This window comes from Ovis aries, chromosome 18 (assembly GCF_016772045.2).
Source record: "Ovis aries strain OAR_USU_Benz2616 breed Rambouillet chromosome 18, ARS-UI_Ramb_v3.0, whole genome shotgun sequence".
NCBI classification, from domain to species: domain Eukaryota; kingdom Metazoa; phylum Chordata; class Mammalia; order Artiodactyla; family Bovidae; genus Ovis; species Ovis aries.
The window spans coordinates 2,416,067-2,430,161 of record NC_056071.1 but is presented as its reverse complement, the minus strand read 5'-3'; the positions used below and the strand labels follow the sequence as shown (position 1 = coordinate 2,430,161).

The 14,095-nt window shown below is 41.0% G+C and overlaps 1 pseudogene; it reads left to right on the top strand.

Annotated features, from left to right (window-relative positions):
* Positions 1–9,748: 9,748 nt before the first annotated feature.
* LOC114109115 (G2/mitotic-specific cyclin-B1-like) lies at positions 9,749–11,102 on the top strand (annotated as a pseudogene).
* The last annotated feature ends 2,993 nt before the right edge of the window (positions 11,103–14,095 follow it).

Genomic DNA, 14,095 nt, shown 5'->3' with positions numbered 1-14,095 from the left:
TTTTTGTTTCGTTTGTTGTTTGGATGAGGCATCTTACACAGGGTGCGACTGGTGGTTGGGTGATGCCAGGGCTTGTATGCAAGTGGTTTCCTTTATGGGAGTTCTCACTATTTGATACCCCCTAGGGTTCAAGTTGGAGAAGGAAATGGCAACCCACTCCAGTGTTCTTGCCTGGAGAATCCCAGAGACGGGGGAGCCTGGTGGGCTGCCATCTATGGGGTCGCACAGAATCAAACACGACTGAAGTGACTTAGCAGCAAGAGCAGGGTTCAAGCGGGCCGTAGAAAGCATCACTATGAACAAAGCTAGTGGAGGTGACGGAATTCCAGTTGAGCTGCTTCAAATCCTGAAAGATGATGTTATGAAAGTGCTGCACTCAATATACCAGCAAATTTGGAAAACTCAGCAGTGGCCACAGGACTGGAAAAGGTCAGTTTTCATTCCAATCATAAAGAAAGGCAATGCCAAAGAATATTCAAACTACTGCACAATTGCACTCATCTCACACGCTAGTAAAGTAATGCTCAAAATTCTCCAAGCCAGGCTTCAGCAGTACATGAACCGTGAACTTCCAGATGTTCAAGCTGGTTTTAGAAAGGGCAGAGGAACCAGAGATCAAATTGCCAACAACTGCTGGATCATGGAAAAAGCAAGAGACTTCCAAAAAACATCTATTTCTGCTTTATGGACCATGCCAAAGCCTTTAACTGTGTGGATCACAATAAACTGTGGGAAATTCTGAAAGAGATGGGAATACAGACCACCTGACCTGCCTCTTGAGAAATCTGTATGCAGGTCAGGAAGCAACAGTTAGAACTGGACATGGAACAACAGACTGGTTCCAAATAGGAAAAGGAGTACGTCAAGGCTGTATATTGTTACCCTGCTTATTTAACTTATATGAAGAGTACATCATGAGAAACGCTGGGCTGGAAGAAGTATAAGCTGGGATCAAGATTGCCGGGAGAAATATCAATAACCTCAGATATGCAGATGACACCACCCTAATGACAGAAAGTGAAGAGGACCTAAAAAGCCTCTTGATGAAAGTGAAAGAGGAGAGTGAAAAAGTTGGCTTAAAGCTCAACATTCAGAAAACGAAGATCATGGCATCTGGTCCCATGCCTTCATGGCAAATAGATGGGGAACCAGTGGAAACAGTGTCAGACTTTATTTTGGGGGGCTCCAAAATCACTGCTGATGGTGATTGCAGCCATGAAATTAAAAGACGCTTACTCCTTGAAAGGAAAGTTATGATCAACCTAGATAGTTTATCGAAAAGCAGAGATATTACTTTGCCAACAAAGGTCCATCTAGCCAAAGCTACAGTTGTCATGTATAGAAGTGAGAGTTGGACATTGAAGAAAGCTGAGTGCTGAAGAATTGATGCTTTTGAATTGTGGTGTTGGAGAAGACTCTTGAGAATCCCTTGGACTGCAAGGAGATCCAACCAGTCCATCCTGGGTGTTCATTGGAAGGACTGATGCTGAAGCTGAAACTCCAATACTTTGGCCACCTCATGTGGAGAGTTGACTCATTTGAAAAGACTCTGATGCTGGGAGGGATTGGGGGCAGGTGGAGAAAGGGACGACAGAGTATGAGGTGGCTGGATAGCATCACTGACTGGATGGACAAGAGTTTGAGTGAACTCCAGGAGTTGGTGATGGACAGGGAGGCCTGGCATGCTGTGATTCATGGGGTGGCAGAGTCTGACACGACTGAGTGACTGAACTGAACTGAACTTATCTGAGGGTTAATTCTCTGGTAGTCCAGGGTCTTGGAGTCAGTGCTCCCACTCCAAAGGCTCAGAACTTGATCTCTGGTCAGGAACAAAGATCTACATGTTGGTGTTTTTGTTTTTTTTTTTTTATGGCATTAAGTAAAACTAAAACAAATACTAAAAAATTAGAAACCAAAGGTGAACCCCAGACAAATGGCAGTTACAAAATAGGCAAATAATAATTAAAATAATGGATTATGCACATATACGTATACAACCATAAGCAAAATCAAAACAGTCCAACAAAAATAAAGTACAATAGGTTGACCAGGCAGCCAAAGAGAACCAAAAATTATATCTACCAGTTCAGAACAAAACTAACTAACGCACAAACCGGAAAACAAAACTAAAGCAAGGTGCCAAGCGGGAAAAAGGCCATGAAAGCAAAATTAACGAATATGTTGAGAGGAATGGAAAGAAAGTAAGGAAAAAAAGCATAGATATGCATAGTTATATAGAGGTATAGATTAAAAAGATTTTTATATATTAAAGATTAACCGCAAGGGAAAAGGACAGTAGGTAAAGCAAACAAATGTATAAATGTAGAAAAAAAATAGGCTTAAAAAATTAAAACTAAAATAAAAAAAAAGAAAGAGGAAATGAAAGAAAAAAAGGGGGGAAAGACTCCACAGAACTGCAACAGCCCAATATAGAGGCAGAGGTTTATGACAACAATAAAAAAGTGTGAGTTAAAAACGAAAACTCAAAAGGTTAATTAGATTTCATAATGCCAGTAAAATAGACAATTACAACAGGGGTGGTGGGGGGAAGGAAAAGCAAAAGAAAAGGGGAGGGGGGAATTCCAAAAGTAACTACAGAACAAGTCAAAACATAGAAAAAATATACGTTTTTCTTGAGTCACTGCTGTCAGGGTCCTTTCCTTCGCTGGGATTCACAGTCCACCTCACCTCCCTAGGGTGCCCTGAAACACTGCGTTGATCTCTGGACCTGCTGTGGGGGTAGCTTAGATATTAATCTGGCCCTACTCCTGTGCGTTCTTGACTCCAATGTCCACAGCTATCAGAACTAGTGCATTTTCTTTTGTGGGAGCTCTCAGTGTCCTTTTATGTATTCCATAGACACACAGTCTGCCTAGTTGATTGTGGATTTAATCTGCAGCTTGTACAGCTGGTGGGAAGGTTTTAGGTCTTCTTCCTTAGCCATACTGCCCCTGGGTTTCAATTGTGGCTTTATTTCCACCTCTGCATATGGGTCATCCACTGGGGTTTGCTCCTGAGGTTGCCCTGGAGGACTTGGGTTTGCCCCTGTGAAGGCCAGGTGTGGAGGTGGTTCAGCTGCTTGGGTCGCAGGGCTTCTGGCAGCACCAGGTACTCAGGGGAGCTGGTGCCTAGGGCAGCAGGAAACATAGTGCTCTAGAAGGGTATGGCAAGCAGTATTAGCCAATACACTTCAGTAGTCTTGCTTAGAGAACCCACTGACAGAGAAGCATGGCGGCCACAGTCCATAGAGTCACAAAGAGTTGGACACAACTGAAGTGACACCGCATGCCTAGATGCAAGACTTTTTTTTTGTCTGTTGAAACTTTGCCTCAGTGAGGGTTGAGCATGAAAGTGGTGCAGCTGCTTGGATCTCAGCAACACTGGCACCAAGTGTGCAGGGACACGGACTGCCTCAGCCACAGGAGGTGTGGCCCTACAAGAGTCTCTGTTAGCTGATGATCAGAAGGCCTCTTTGGCTGGTTTTTCTCCATAGCTCCGACTGTTCAGGCACTTAGAGGGCTCCCTTGCCTGGGGTCCTTCTCTGTTGTTCGGTGCATCATGCACATAGAGGGGCACCCCGCTGACCGGGGTCCTACTCTGTAGTTCAGTGTGTCAGGCGTTTGATGGGCCAGCCTCTCTATCATTCAGCTGCCAATGCTGGCATGTGGGGAGTCAGAGGCTATGGTCATGGCTCCACCCGCTACGCGTGACTCAGCAGTGACTTGCTTCCATGGCTTCCTGGCTTTCCTCCACATGCATTTCCCACCACAATCTCTTCCCTCACATCCCTTTGGTCTGTCTCTCCACAGTCAACAGCAGCCCTTGCCCTGGGATTGCTCCACAATCCCTAAGCTCCAGCTCTCAGTCACTGTACCTTCTAGGGGACCTGCGTCCCTGTACAGGGTACATATGGCTGCAGCAAGGACTGTCTGATTCTCATTCCATTTAAGCTGCCACAGATCAGCTGTTTCACTCTCAGCCTTAAATGTTTCTCCTCTGACTCGGACAATTGCCCCGATGTGGGGATCGGACGCCTGCTTTAGTTCCCCCACCTGCTGAGGGCAGGTCCAGTCTTAGTAACACTCCTGGTTTTCCCCGTATTTTCTTCACCCTACTGAGTTTCGTACGGTTCCATATATTCTTGTCCATCAGTCAGGACTCCTGTCCATTCTCAGCTAGTGTCGTGCAGGCACTTCTCTATCTGAAGGTGTATTTCTGATGTATCCATGGAGAGAGAAGCACTCCACATCCACCTACTTCTCTGTCATCTTGTTCTTCTCAGGACCTAATATTTTTACTGAATTTAATTTCCATCAAATTTAATTAAGGTAGTTTTTATTATTCCCACTACAAAAATGACGCCAGAAGTGATTGTTATAGAGTGAACGTTTGTGCCCCAAATTCATATATTGAAACCAAACACCCAATGTGATGTATTAGGAGGTGGGGCCTTTAGGAGATAATTATGTCATGAGGGTGGAGTACCCATGATAGAATTAATGCCCTGATGAGGAAAGAAACAGACCAGAACTCTTTGTTTCTCCACCACATGAGGATACAGTGAGAAGGCAAACTGTCTGCAAGAAAGTCTTCATTGGGAACTGAATCAACCAACACTTTGATCCTGGACTTCCAGGCTCCAGAATGGTGAGAAGTTAATGTTTTTTAATGTTATTAATTTTATTTAAGCTACCCAGTCAATGGTATTCTGTTAAAGCAGCCTGAGCACACTAAGACATAATTAAATCAACATAAGCTCAGGCAGCTCTTGAGCCACAGAATTGGATTTTAACTCAGATAACTCAGATTCCAAGTCCCATATTTCCTTCCACATCATTCTCTTCCTCATGAAATTAGTAACAGGTTCATAATCTTTGTTTAATCAGCACTTTCTCAGTTCAGTTCAGTTCAGTTCAGTCACTCAGTTGTGTCTGACTCTTTGGGACCCCATGGACTGCAGCACTTCAGGCTTCCCTGTCCATCACCAACTCCTGGAGCTTGCTCAAACTCATGTCCATCGAGTCAATGATGCCATCCAACCATCTCATCCTCTGCCGTCCCCTTCTCTTCCTGCCTTCAATCTTTCCCAGCACCAAGGTCTTTTCCAGTTAGTTCATTCTTCATATCTGGTGGCCAAAGTATTAGAGCTTCAGCTTCAGCTTCAGCATCAGTCCTTTCAACAAATTCCAGCACCCTCTAATTCCTGGCAAAAGTTGCTGGTTGCATTTATTGTCTGCTTGGACCCTGAGAGCAAACTTAAGCTAGGTTCCAGCCTATGGATGCAAGACTATCTTGAAGGAACTTGACAGTCTTCCAGTATTTCCCCAGCAAGATGGTGATTATGGTTGCAACATTAGCTGGCAAAGGTAGTCTCATCAGACAATCCTATCTTGGTATTGCAAAGCACAGGGACAGACCCATAATATTAACTAAATTCACGAACTCTAAGAACACTCTTGAAACGAAATCATTGTTTCGCCTCTCATACTTCAGGAGACAGAACCAGAGATGCTTCAGACCACCCATCCTCAAACAAAGCCATCCCTGAGGCGGCTGTTTCTAGGAATGCTGCTACCTACAGTAAAACAAGAGATTTCCAATGTGCCTTTGTGTTTTAAATTATAAACTCATCCAGAAGGGGGACCATTATGAAGACTTTTTCTTTTCTTTCTGTTAAAGGAACTCAACTGTGTTAAGTTTTCTCCACTTTCCCACTTTTTGTTTTACTTCCAGTCTGACCCTTTACACAATATCCTGTACATTTTGCACAGTGTATTTATAAATAGGTGCACCAATCTTCTCCCCCATAACAGAAAACATGCAACTCTGAAAGACATCAAAACGTTTACACTATAAGCCAAACAAACACCAATTTTCATCCTGAACTCTCTCGGTCAATATCATACTTGGAAAATTGTAGTGCACATCTAATGGCTGGCCAAAGTCCTTCAGCAAAGCCCATTTCACAGCGCTTAGCTCCTAATTGAAATTTCACAGTACAATACTTAAGACACAACTCCAAATTACATCACCATTTAAGCAAATGTGCTTTCCTAGCCATTTAACTGTATGTGATTTTCTCTTGGCTATATGCTTCTTATGATTTGCTGTTGGTTTCCGTTGCAATTAAGTCCTTCAATGTTTATTTGAGGATATTCTAGAACGTCCTATTCTCTGTGAATTGAATTCAATCTAGTAGTGTATTTTAATAGCCTTGTCCAAATTGTACATTTCTGGAAGGAAATAAAACATTTCCATTCTCAGAGGCGATACTAGTTCTTGGCTTTTCCTATCCCAGACTTTTCAAATGTTTACCCCTTATTGAGTTCTCTCCGGCCTGGTCCTAATATGAGATTGTTTAGGAACTAGATTCCATAGATAAACAATTAAAAACATATTTCATTTGAAAATGTAGAGATCTGTTAATAGGACAGATAGCAATAATAATAATTCTTTACTTCCTCCTTCTAGATGAGTTTTTAAAATGATTTATTTGTTATTCAGTTGCTCAGGTGTGTCCAACTCTTTGTGACCCCAGGAACTGCAGCATGTCAGGCCTCCCTGTCCTTCCCATCTCCTGAAGTTTGTTCAAATTCATGTCCATTGAGTCAGTGATGCCATCCAATAATCTTGTCCTCTGTCATCCCCTTCTCCTCCTGCCTTCAATCTTTCCCAGCATCAGGGAAAAAAATTTCTAAATGATATATATTTTTATATGTAAATTATATAAATATAATTTATTCATTTATATAATAATTTTGTATATTTATAATATAACATAAATATATAACACAATATATAAATTTATAATATAATGTTATATATTATATAAGTATATGTATTGCAAATAAACAAAAAGTTTGAATAGTTTAATAGGCCCCTTATGTACCCATGTTCCAGCTTCAGCAATCATCAGTATTTTCTAATCTTGTTTCATTACACTCAACCACAAACTTGATTTGAGGTGCTCAATGTTAGTGTTTCTAAATCATGGATAAAAATACTTAGAATAAGACTGAGCCCCGAACCCCACCAATGGGGCCTCCCAAGGCAGACACCCATCCAATGACCATGAGCCTGTGTCCACGGCCCAGGGAAATCATCATCAAACTGCAGCACGTTTGTTATCCTGGCTTCCAATTGCCCTCTACCTCTAATTTGTCTACAAGGATACCTGGAAATACTTTACAAAAAGCTAAGTCATCATTTCATCCACTTTGATAGTTGCTAATCTAGGAAATATTCTTATTTAAAAAACAAAACAAAACTCAGTTCACTGTGAACCTCAGTACATGATACTCAGTTTCTTTAGGTGCTTCTATTTTTCTCTTCTTCACTGAATTGGAATTAAAAAGTAGACTGCTTCCCTATTTCTGGTCAGCTTACTACCATAGATTGTGTCCCTCATTTTTCTGCACTTTTTGAAATATTTCCTCCTAGAGTCTCAGGTACATAAGTGACTTGCTCACATCTGTCTTTGCCAAGTCACTTATAAAATATACTTTCAAAAAATCACTTTAAAATGGATAATATATCTAAATTTAAGTTGCAAAACTATAAACTCCTTGAAAAGAACAAATAGTCTCTTCAATAAGTGGTGCTGGAAAAACTGGACAGCTATATGTAAAAATACATGTAGAATACACCTTAACACTATACACAAAATAAACTCAAAATGGATTAAAACCCTAAATCTAAGGTTGGATACTATAAAACTCTTAGGGAGAAACATAGGCAGAACAATCTCTGATATAAATCACAAGACCTTTTTTTATCCACCTCCTAGAATAATGGAAATAAAAGCAGAAATAAACAAATGGGACCTAATTAAACTTGAAAGCATTTGCACAGCAAAGGAAACCATAAACAAAATGAAAATACCATGCTCAGAGTGGCAGAAAATATTTGCAAAATTAGCAACTGACAAAGGATTAATCTCCAAAGTACACAAATAACTCATTGCCACTCAATATAAAAAAAAAATCAAAAAATGAACATAAAATCTAAACAAACATTTCTCCAAAGAAGACATACAGATGGTTAAAAAGCGCATGAAAAGATGCTCAACATGACTAATCATTAGAGAAATGCAAATCAAAACTATAGTGAGGTATGACTTCATATCAGTCGGAAGGGCCATCATCAAAATTTCTGCAGACAATAACTGGTAGAGAGGACATGGAGAAAAGGGAACCCTTTCTACACTGTTGGTGAGAATGTGAACTGGTACAACCACTATGGAGAGCAGTATGGAAGCTCTTTTAATAACTAAAAATAAAGCTAAAATATGATACAACAACCACACTCCTGGGGTATATTCAGGGAAAACTGTTTGAAAAGATATGTGTACCTCAAAATTCATTGCAGAACTATTTAAAATAGCCAGCACATGAAAGCTACCTAAATGTCCATCAATAGTGCAATGGATAAAGGAGTTGTGATATATATACATATGTGTGTGTGTGTGTGTGTGTATGTGTGTGTGTATAATGGAATATTACTGGCCATAAAAAAGAATGAAATAATACCATTTGTGGCAATATGAATGAACCTAGAGATTGTCATATTGAGTGAAGTTAAGTCAGACAGAAAAGACAAATATCATATGATATCACTTATATGTGGAATCTAGAAAAGACTACAAATGAACTTACCTACAAAACAGAAATTGAGTTTCAGAGATAGAAAATAAACTTATAGCTATTGGAGGACAAGGGAGGAGGGATAAATTGGAAGGTTGGGATGGACATGCACACATTACTATATATAAAATAGACCACTAGTAAGAACCTACTGTATAGAACAGGGACTCTACTCAATGCTCTGTAACGGCCTATATGGTGAAAGAATCTAAATGAGTGGGTATGTGTAGAACAGTTTCACTTTGCTATGCACCTGAAATTAACACAACATTGTAAGTTATCTATATCCCAACAAAAATCAAAGGGAAAAAAAAAAGCTCCTTGAAGATAGCATAGGAGAAAGTCCAAATTGTTACTGAACTCAGGTTCACCTGTTTATCACTCAAAAGCCAGTACTGATGAGACAAGTGTTGCTATGAAAGAAAAGATTGCTTTCTTTAGGAGCTGGCAACCAGGGAAGAAGGAGGACTCATGTCTCAAAGAACCAAATTCCCCACTGTTGATCAGTGGAGAAGAGTTCTTAAAGGAGAGTTTCAGGGGCATATAGGCAGAGGGATGGGTTATCACGTAGTTAACTTATTCTGGCGGGAGTTTCAGTATCTACTAAACAGTTCAAAGGATATGGCTCAGAATATTATCTATAGCCCTTGAACAGTGTTTAAAAGTCCTTGATTTTGTTTAATGGTTAAATTAGTATTACTTTGTCATCTATTTTTCCTTTGCTTCTTTTTTTCCCCTCATTTCTCTTATTAAATTTCTACTTTGGCTAAATTTTTCCACAAACAAGAGACAGGCAGACAACTTGATGAGGGGAGGAGTTCTGGCCCAGGAAGGCCACATGGGGTCCTGTTGCTTTACAAGATGACCTTGGATTTGGTGGTGACTTTTTAGGTAAAATACCAAATGGAAAATCCATGAAAAAATAATTTGTCAGTTGAACTTTATTAAAATTAAAATCTACTATTCTCTGAAAGGGGCTTCCTAGTACTAAAACTCAACAGTAAGAAGAACAACGTGATTCTAAAATGGGCAAACAGCCCGGCGTGCTGCGGAGGAACGGCTCTTGGCCTGTGGTTGATTCAAGCTCCCCGCTGGTTGGGGACTCCAGTGCTCTCCTCCTCGCTGAGCTGCTGCCTGGTGCCGAAGAAGACATGGCGCTCTGGATCACCAGGGACACGAAGATTAATGCTGAAAATAAGGCGAAGATCAGCTGGCAGGGGCCAAGCTCGTGCCTGTGGCCGGTGTTGCAACCTCTAAGCCCGGGCTGAGGCCCCGAACAGCTCTTGGAGACATCAGTAACAAAGTCAGTGAACAACTGCAGGCCAAACTGCCTCTGAAAAAGGAAGCAAAAACTTTACCTGCTGGAAAAGTTACTGCTAAAAAAGTACCAAAACCTCTGGAAAAGGCTCCTGTACCTGTGCCGGAGCCCCAGCCAGAGCCAGAGCCAGAACCCGAGCCTGTTAAGGAAGAGAAACTTTCCCCCGAGCCTATTTTGGGGGAAATGGAAACATCTGGCTGTGCCCCTGCAGAAGAATATCTATGTCAGGCTTTCTCAGATGTAATTCTTGCAGTGAGTGATGTGGATGCAGAAGACGGAGCGGATCAAAGCCTTTGTAGCGAATATGTAAAAGATATCTATGCTTATCTAAGACAACTTGAGGAAGAGCAAGCGGTCAAACCAAAATACCTAATGGGTCGTGAAGTCACTGGAAACATGCGAGCCATCCTAATTGACTGGCTAGTGCAAGTTCAAACGAAATTCAGGTTAACTGCAGGAGACCATGTACATGACTGTTTCCATAACTGATCGGTTCATGCAGGATGACTGTGTGCCCAAGAAGATGCTGCAGCTGGTTGGAGTCACTGCCATGTTTGTTGCAAGCAAATTTGAGGAAATGTACCCTCCAGAAATCGGTGACTTTGCCTTTGTGACTGACAACACTGACACCAAGTTTCAAATCAGACAGAAGGAAATGAAGATTCTAAGAGCTTTAAATTTTAGTCTGGGTCGCCCTCTACCCCTGCATTTCCTTCGGAGAGCATCTAAGATTAGAGAGGTTGATGTTGAGCTACATACTCTGGCCAAATATTTGATGGAACTAACTATGCTGGACTACGATATGGTGCATTTTCCTCCTTCTCAGATTGCAGTGGGAGCTTTTTGGTTAGCACTGAAAATTCCTGATAATGGTGAATAGACACCAACTCTACAGCATTACCTGTCATACACGGAAGAATCCCTTCTTGTTGTTATGCAACACCTGGCAAAGAATGTGGTCATGGTGAACCGTGGGCTTTCAAAGCACATGGCTATCAAGAACAAGTATGCCACATCTAAGAATGCTAAGATCAGCACTCTAGCACAGCTGAATTCTGCACTAGTTCAAGATTTAGCCAAGGCTGTGGCAAAGGCGTAACTTGTGAACTTTGGAATACTATCTGCAAATAAAATTGGCACCATGTGCCATCTGTACATATTATATGTTACATTTATTTACTTTTAATAAAGTTGTAGTTCTTTTTAAAAATAAATAAATAAATAAAATGGGCAAACAATCTGCACAGACACCAAAGATATCCGAATGGAAAAAAAGCTGTTAAAATGAATTATGCCATTTGAAAATTGCAAATTAAAAAAGAAACTACTACATAGTCATTAAAATGGATAAAATACAAAACTGACAACATCAAATGTTGGCAAGGATATCGAGCAAGAACTGTCACTCATTGGTAGAAATGCAGAATGGATTTGAAATAGAGTTTTGCAGTTTCTTACAAAAATAAACACATTCTTCCCATATGATTTGGCAATCATATCCCTTTGTATTACTCAAATGAGTTGAAACCTTATGTTCACACAGAAACTTGCTCATGAATAACAACTTTATTCATAATTGCCAAAATTTTGAAGCAACAAAACCATGGAGGAAGCTTAAATGTGTATTATTAAGTGAAATAAACTGATATGAAAAGGCTACATATGATTCCACTATATGACCTTCTGAAAGAAGGCAAAAGTATAGAGACAGTGAAAAGATCACTGGTTGTTAGGGTTTGGGGAGAGGGAAGGATGAATAGGGGATTCTTAGGGCAGTAAAAATAGTCTATGTACTGTAATGGTGGAGAAATGCTATTGTTTGTCAAGACATAGAATGTACAACATCAACTCTAAAGTAAACTGTGGACTTGAGGGTGTTGAAACTGTAACAAACGTATCACTGTGGGGGTATATCAGTGATCCTGTTTGTGACACCAGCTGTCTTGCTGTTCATACTGTTTGCACTGTTTGCTGAACCCAGGGTAGGCAAGGCGCAAGCTAAAAGGCTGGAAGAAGACACAAGGAGCTGTAGGAACCGCAGACTTGTTTATCCTCTCCTGGCTGGCGCAGCAGCAATAACAGCTTCTCTCCTGGCTGACGCAGCAGCCGTGGCAGGAGCCACAACATAACCATAATGTAACCATACAGAGCCATCGCATAACCCCATATAACATAAGCACGATGCTGCCCTGCATAGCCCCGGTGCAGCAGCAGCCAGGGCTTCCGTGGTGAAGCTCATGCAGGGGTACTGCACAAAGTAACCTGTAAACAAGTGAGCACCTTGGGAAGCGCATGCACAGTGCTATAAGTCATCACAGCTGTTACATAACCATTATGTACAAGACATGGGGCAGGAGGGAGAGGCCATGGTGCAAGAAATTCTGACCAGGCCGTCTTGGCTTATTTGGTCTTTTCCTGCACAGGGGCAATGTTGATTGGCTGGGTGTTGTATATATGCATTGGGAAGGGATATATGGGAACTCTGTGTACTTTCCACTCAATTTTTCTGGGAAAATATAAGTGCTCTAGTAAAAAGAACAGCTAATAGACTAGATGTGGTAGATGGAAATATTTAAAGACTTTTTTCCCTCGGTTAAGGGGGTGTGGATGCAGCATGTGGAGAACATAGCTCCCTGACCAGGGATCGAACCCATGTCTCCTGAAGTGGAAGATGAAGTATGAACCACTAGACCACCAGGGTAGTCCTGCAGAAAACATTCTTAGTCATCCAGAATGTTTGCTACCCCCACATACTTCAAAAAGATATTGTCAACCCCAGCCCTTCTCCCTAAAGGAAGCAAGAGGTGAAAAAACACAATTTCCTTCTGTATGGCATAGTTTTTGGTTTCTTAAGCTTGCTAGGTAAAATAAAGTGGTTCTGTAGTTGGCCATGACATGTAAATATATAAGTACTTTGAATTTTATAGACTTTATTTTTTACAGAAGTTTTGCATATACAGAATTGAACAAATCATACAGAGAGCTCTCCTATATCCTTTACCATGAACACACAATTTCATGTATTCTTAACATTTTGTATTAGTGTTATATATGTGTTACAATTAATAAATTAATGTCAATACATTGTTATTAACTAAAGCCCATAGTTTAAGAATGTGAAGGTGAAGTCAAGTGGGCCTTTGGAAGCATCACTAAGAACAAAGCTAATGAAGGTGACGGAATTCCACTTGAGCTATTTAAAATCCTAAAAGATGATGCTGTGAAAGTGCTGCACTTAATATGCCAGCAAATTTGGAAAACTCAGCAGTGGCCACAGGACTGGAAAAGGTCAGTTTTCATTCCAGCCCCAAAGAAAGGCAATGCCAAAGAAAGTTAAAACTACCGACAATGGCGCTCGTCTCACACACTAGTAAAGTAATGCTCAAAATTCTCCAAGAGAAGCTCCAACAGTACGTGAACTGAGAACTTACAGATGTTCAAGCTGAATTTAGGAAAGGCAGAGGAACCAGAGATCAAATTGCCAACATCTGCTGGATCATTGAAAAAGCAAGAGAGTTCCAGAAAAACGTCTATTTCTGCTTTATTGACCATGCCAAAGCCTTTGACTGTGTGGATCACAACAAACTTGGAAAAATTCTTCAAGAGATGGGAATACCAGACCACCTTACCTGCCTCCTGAAAAATCTGTATTGCAGGTCAAGAAGCAACAATTAGAACTGGGTATGGAACAACAGACTGGTTCCAAATTTGGAAAGGAGTACACCAAGACTATGTATTGTCACCCTGTTTATTTAGCTTCTTTGCAGAGTACATCAAGCAAAATGCTGGGCTGGATGAAGCACAAGCTGAAATTAAGACTGCAGGAAGAAATATCAATAAACTCAGATATGCATATCAGTTCAGTTCAGTCGATCAGTCATGTCCGACTCTTTGTGACCCCATGAATCTCATCATGCCAGGCCTCCCTGTCCATCACCAACTTCCGGAGTTCACTCAGACTCACGTCCATCGAGTCAGTGGTGCCATCCAGCCATCTCATCCTCTGTCGTCCTCTTCTCGTCCTGTCCCGCATCCCTCCCAGCATCAAAGTCTTTTCCAATGAGTTGACTCTTCTCATGAGGTGGCTGAAATACTGGAGTTTCAGCTTTAGCATCATTCCTTCCAAAGAACACCC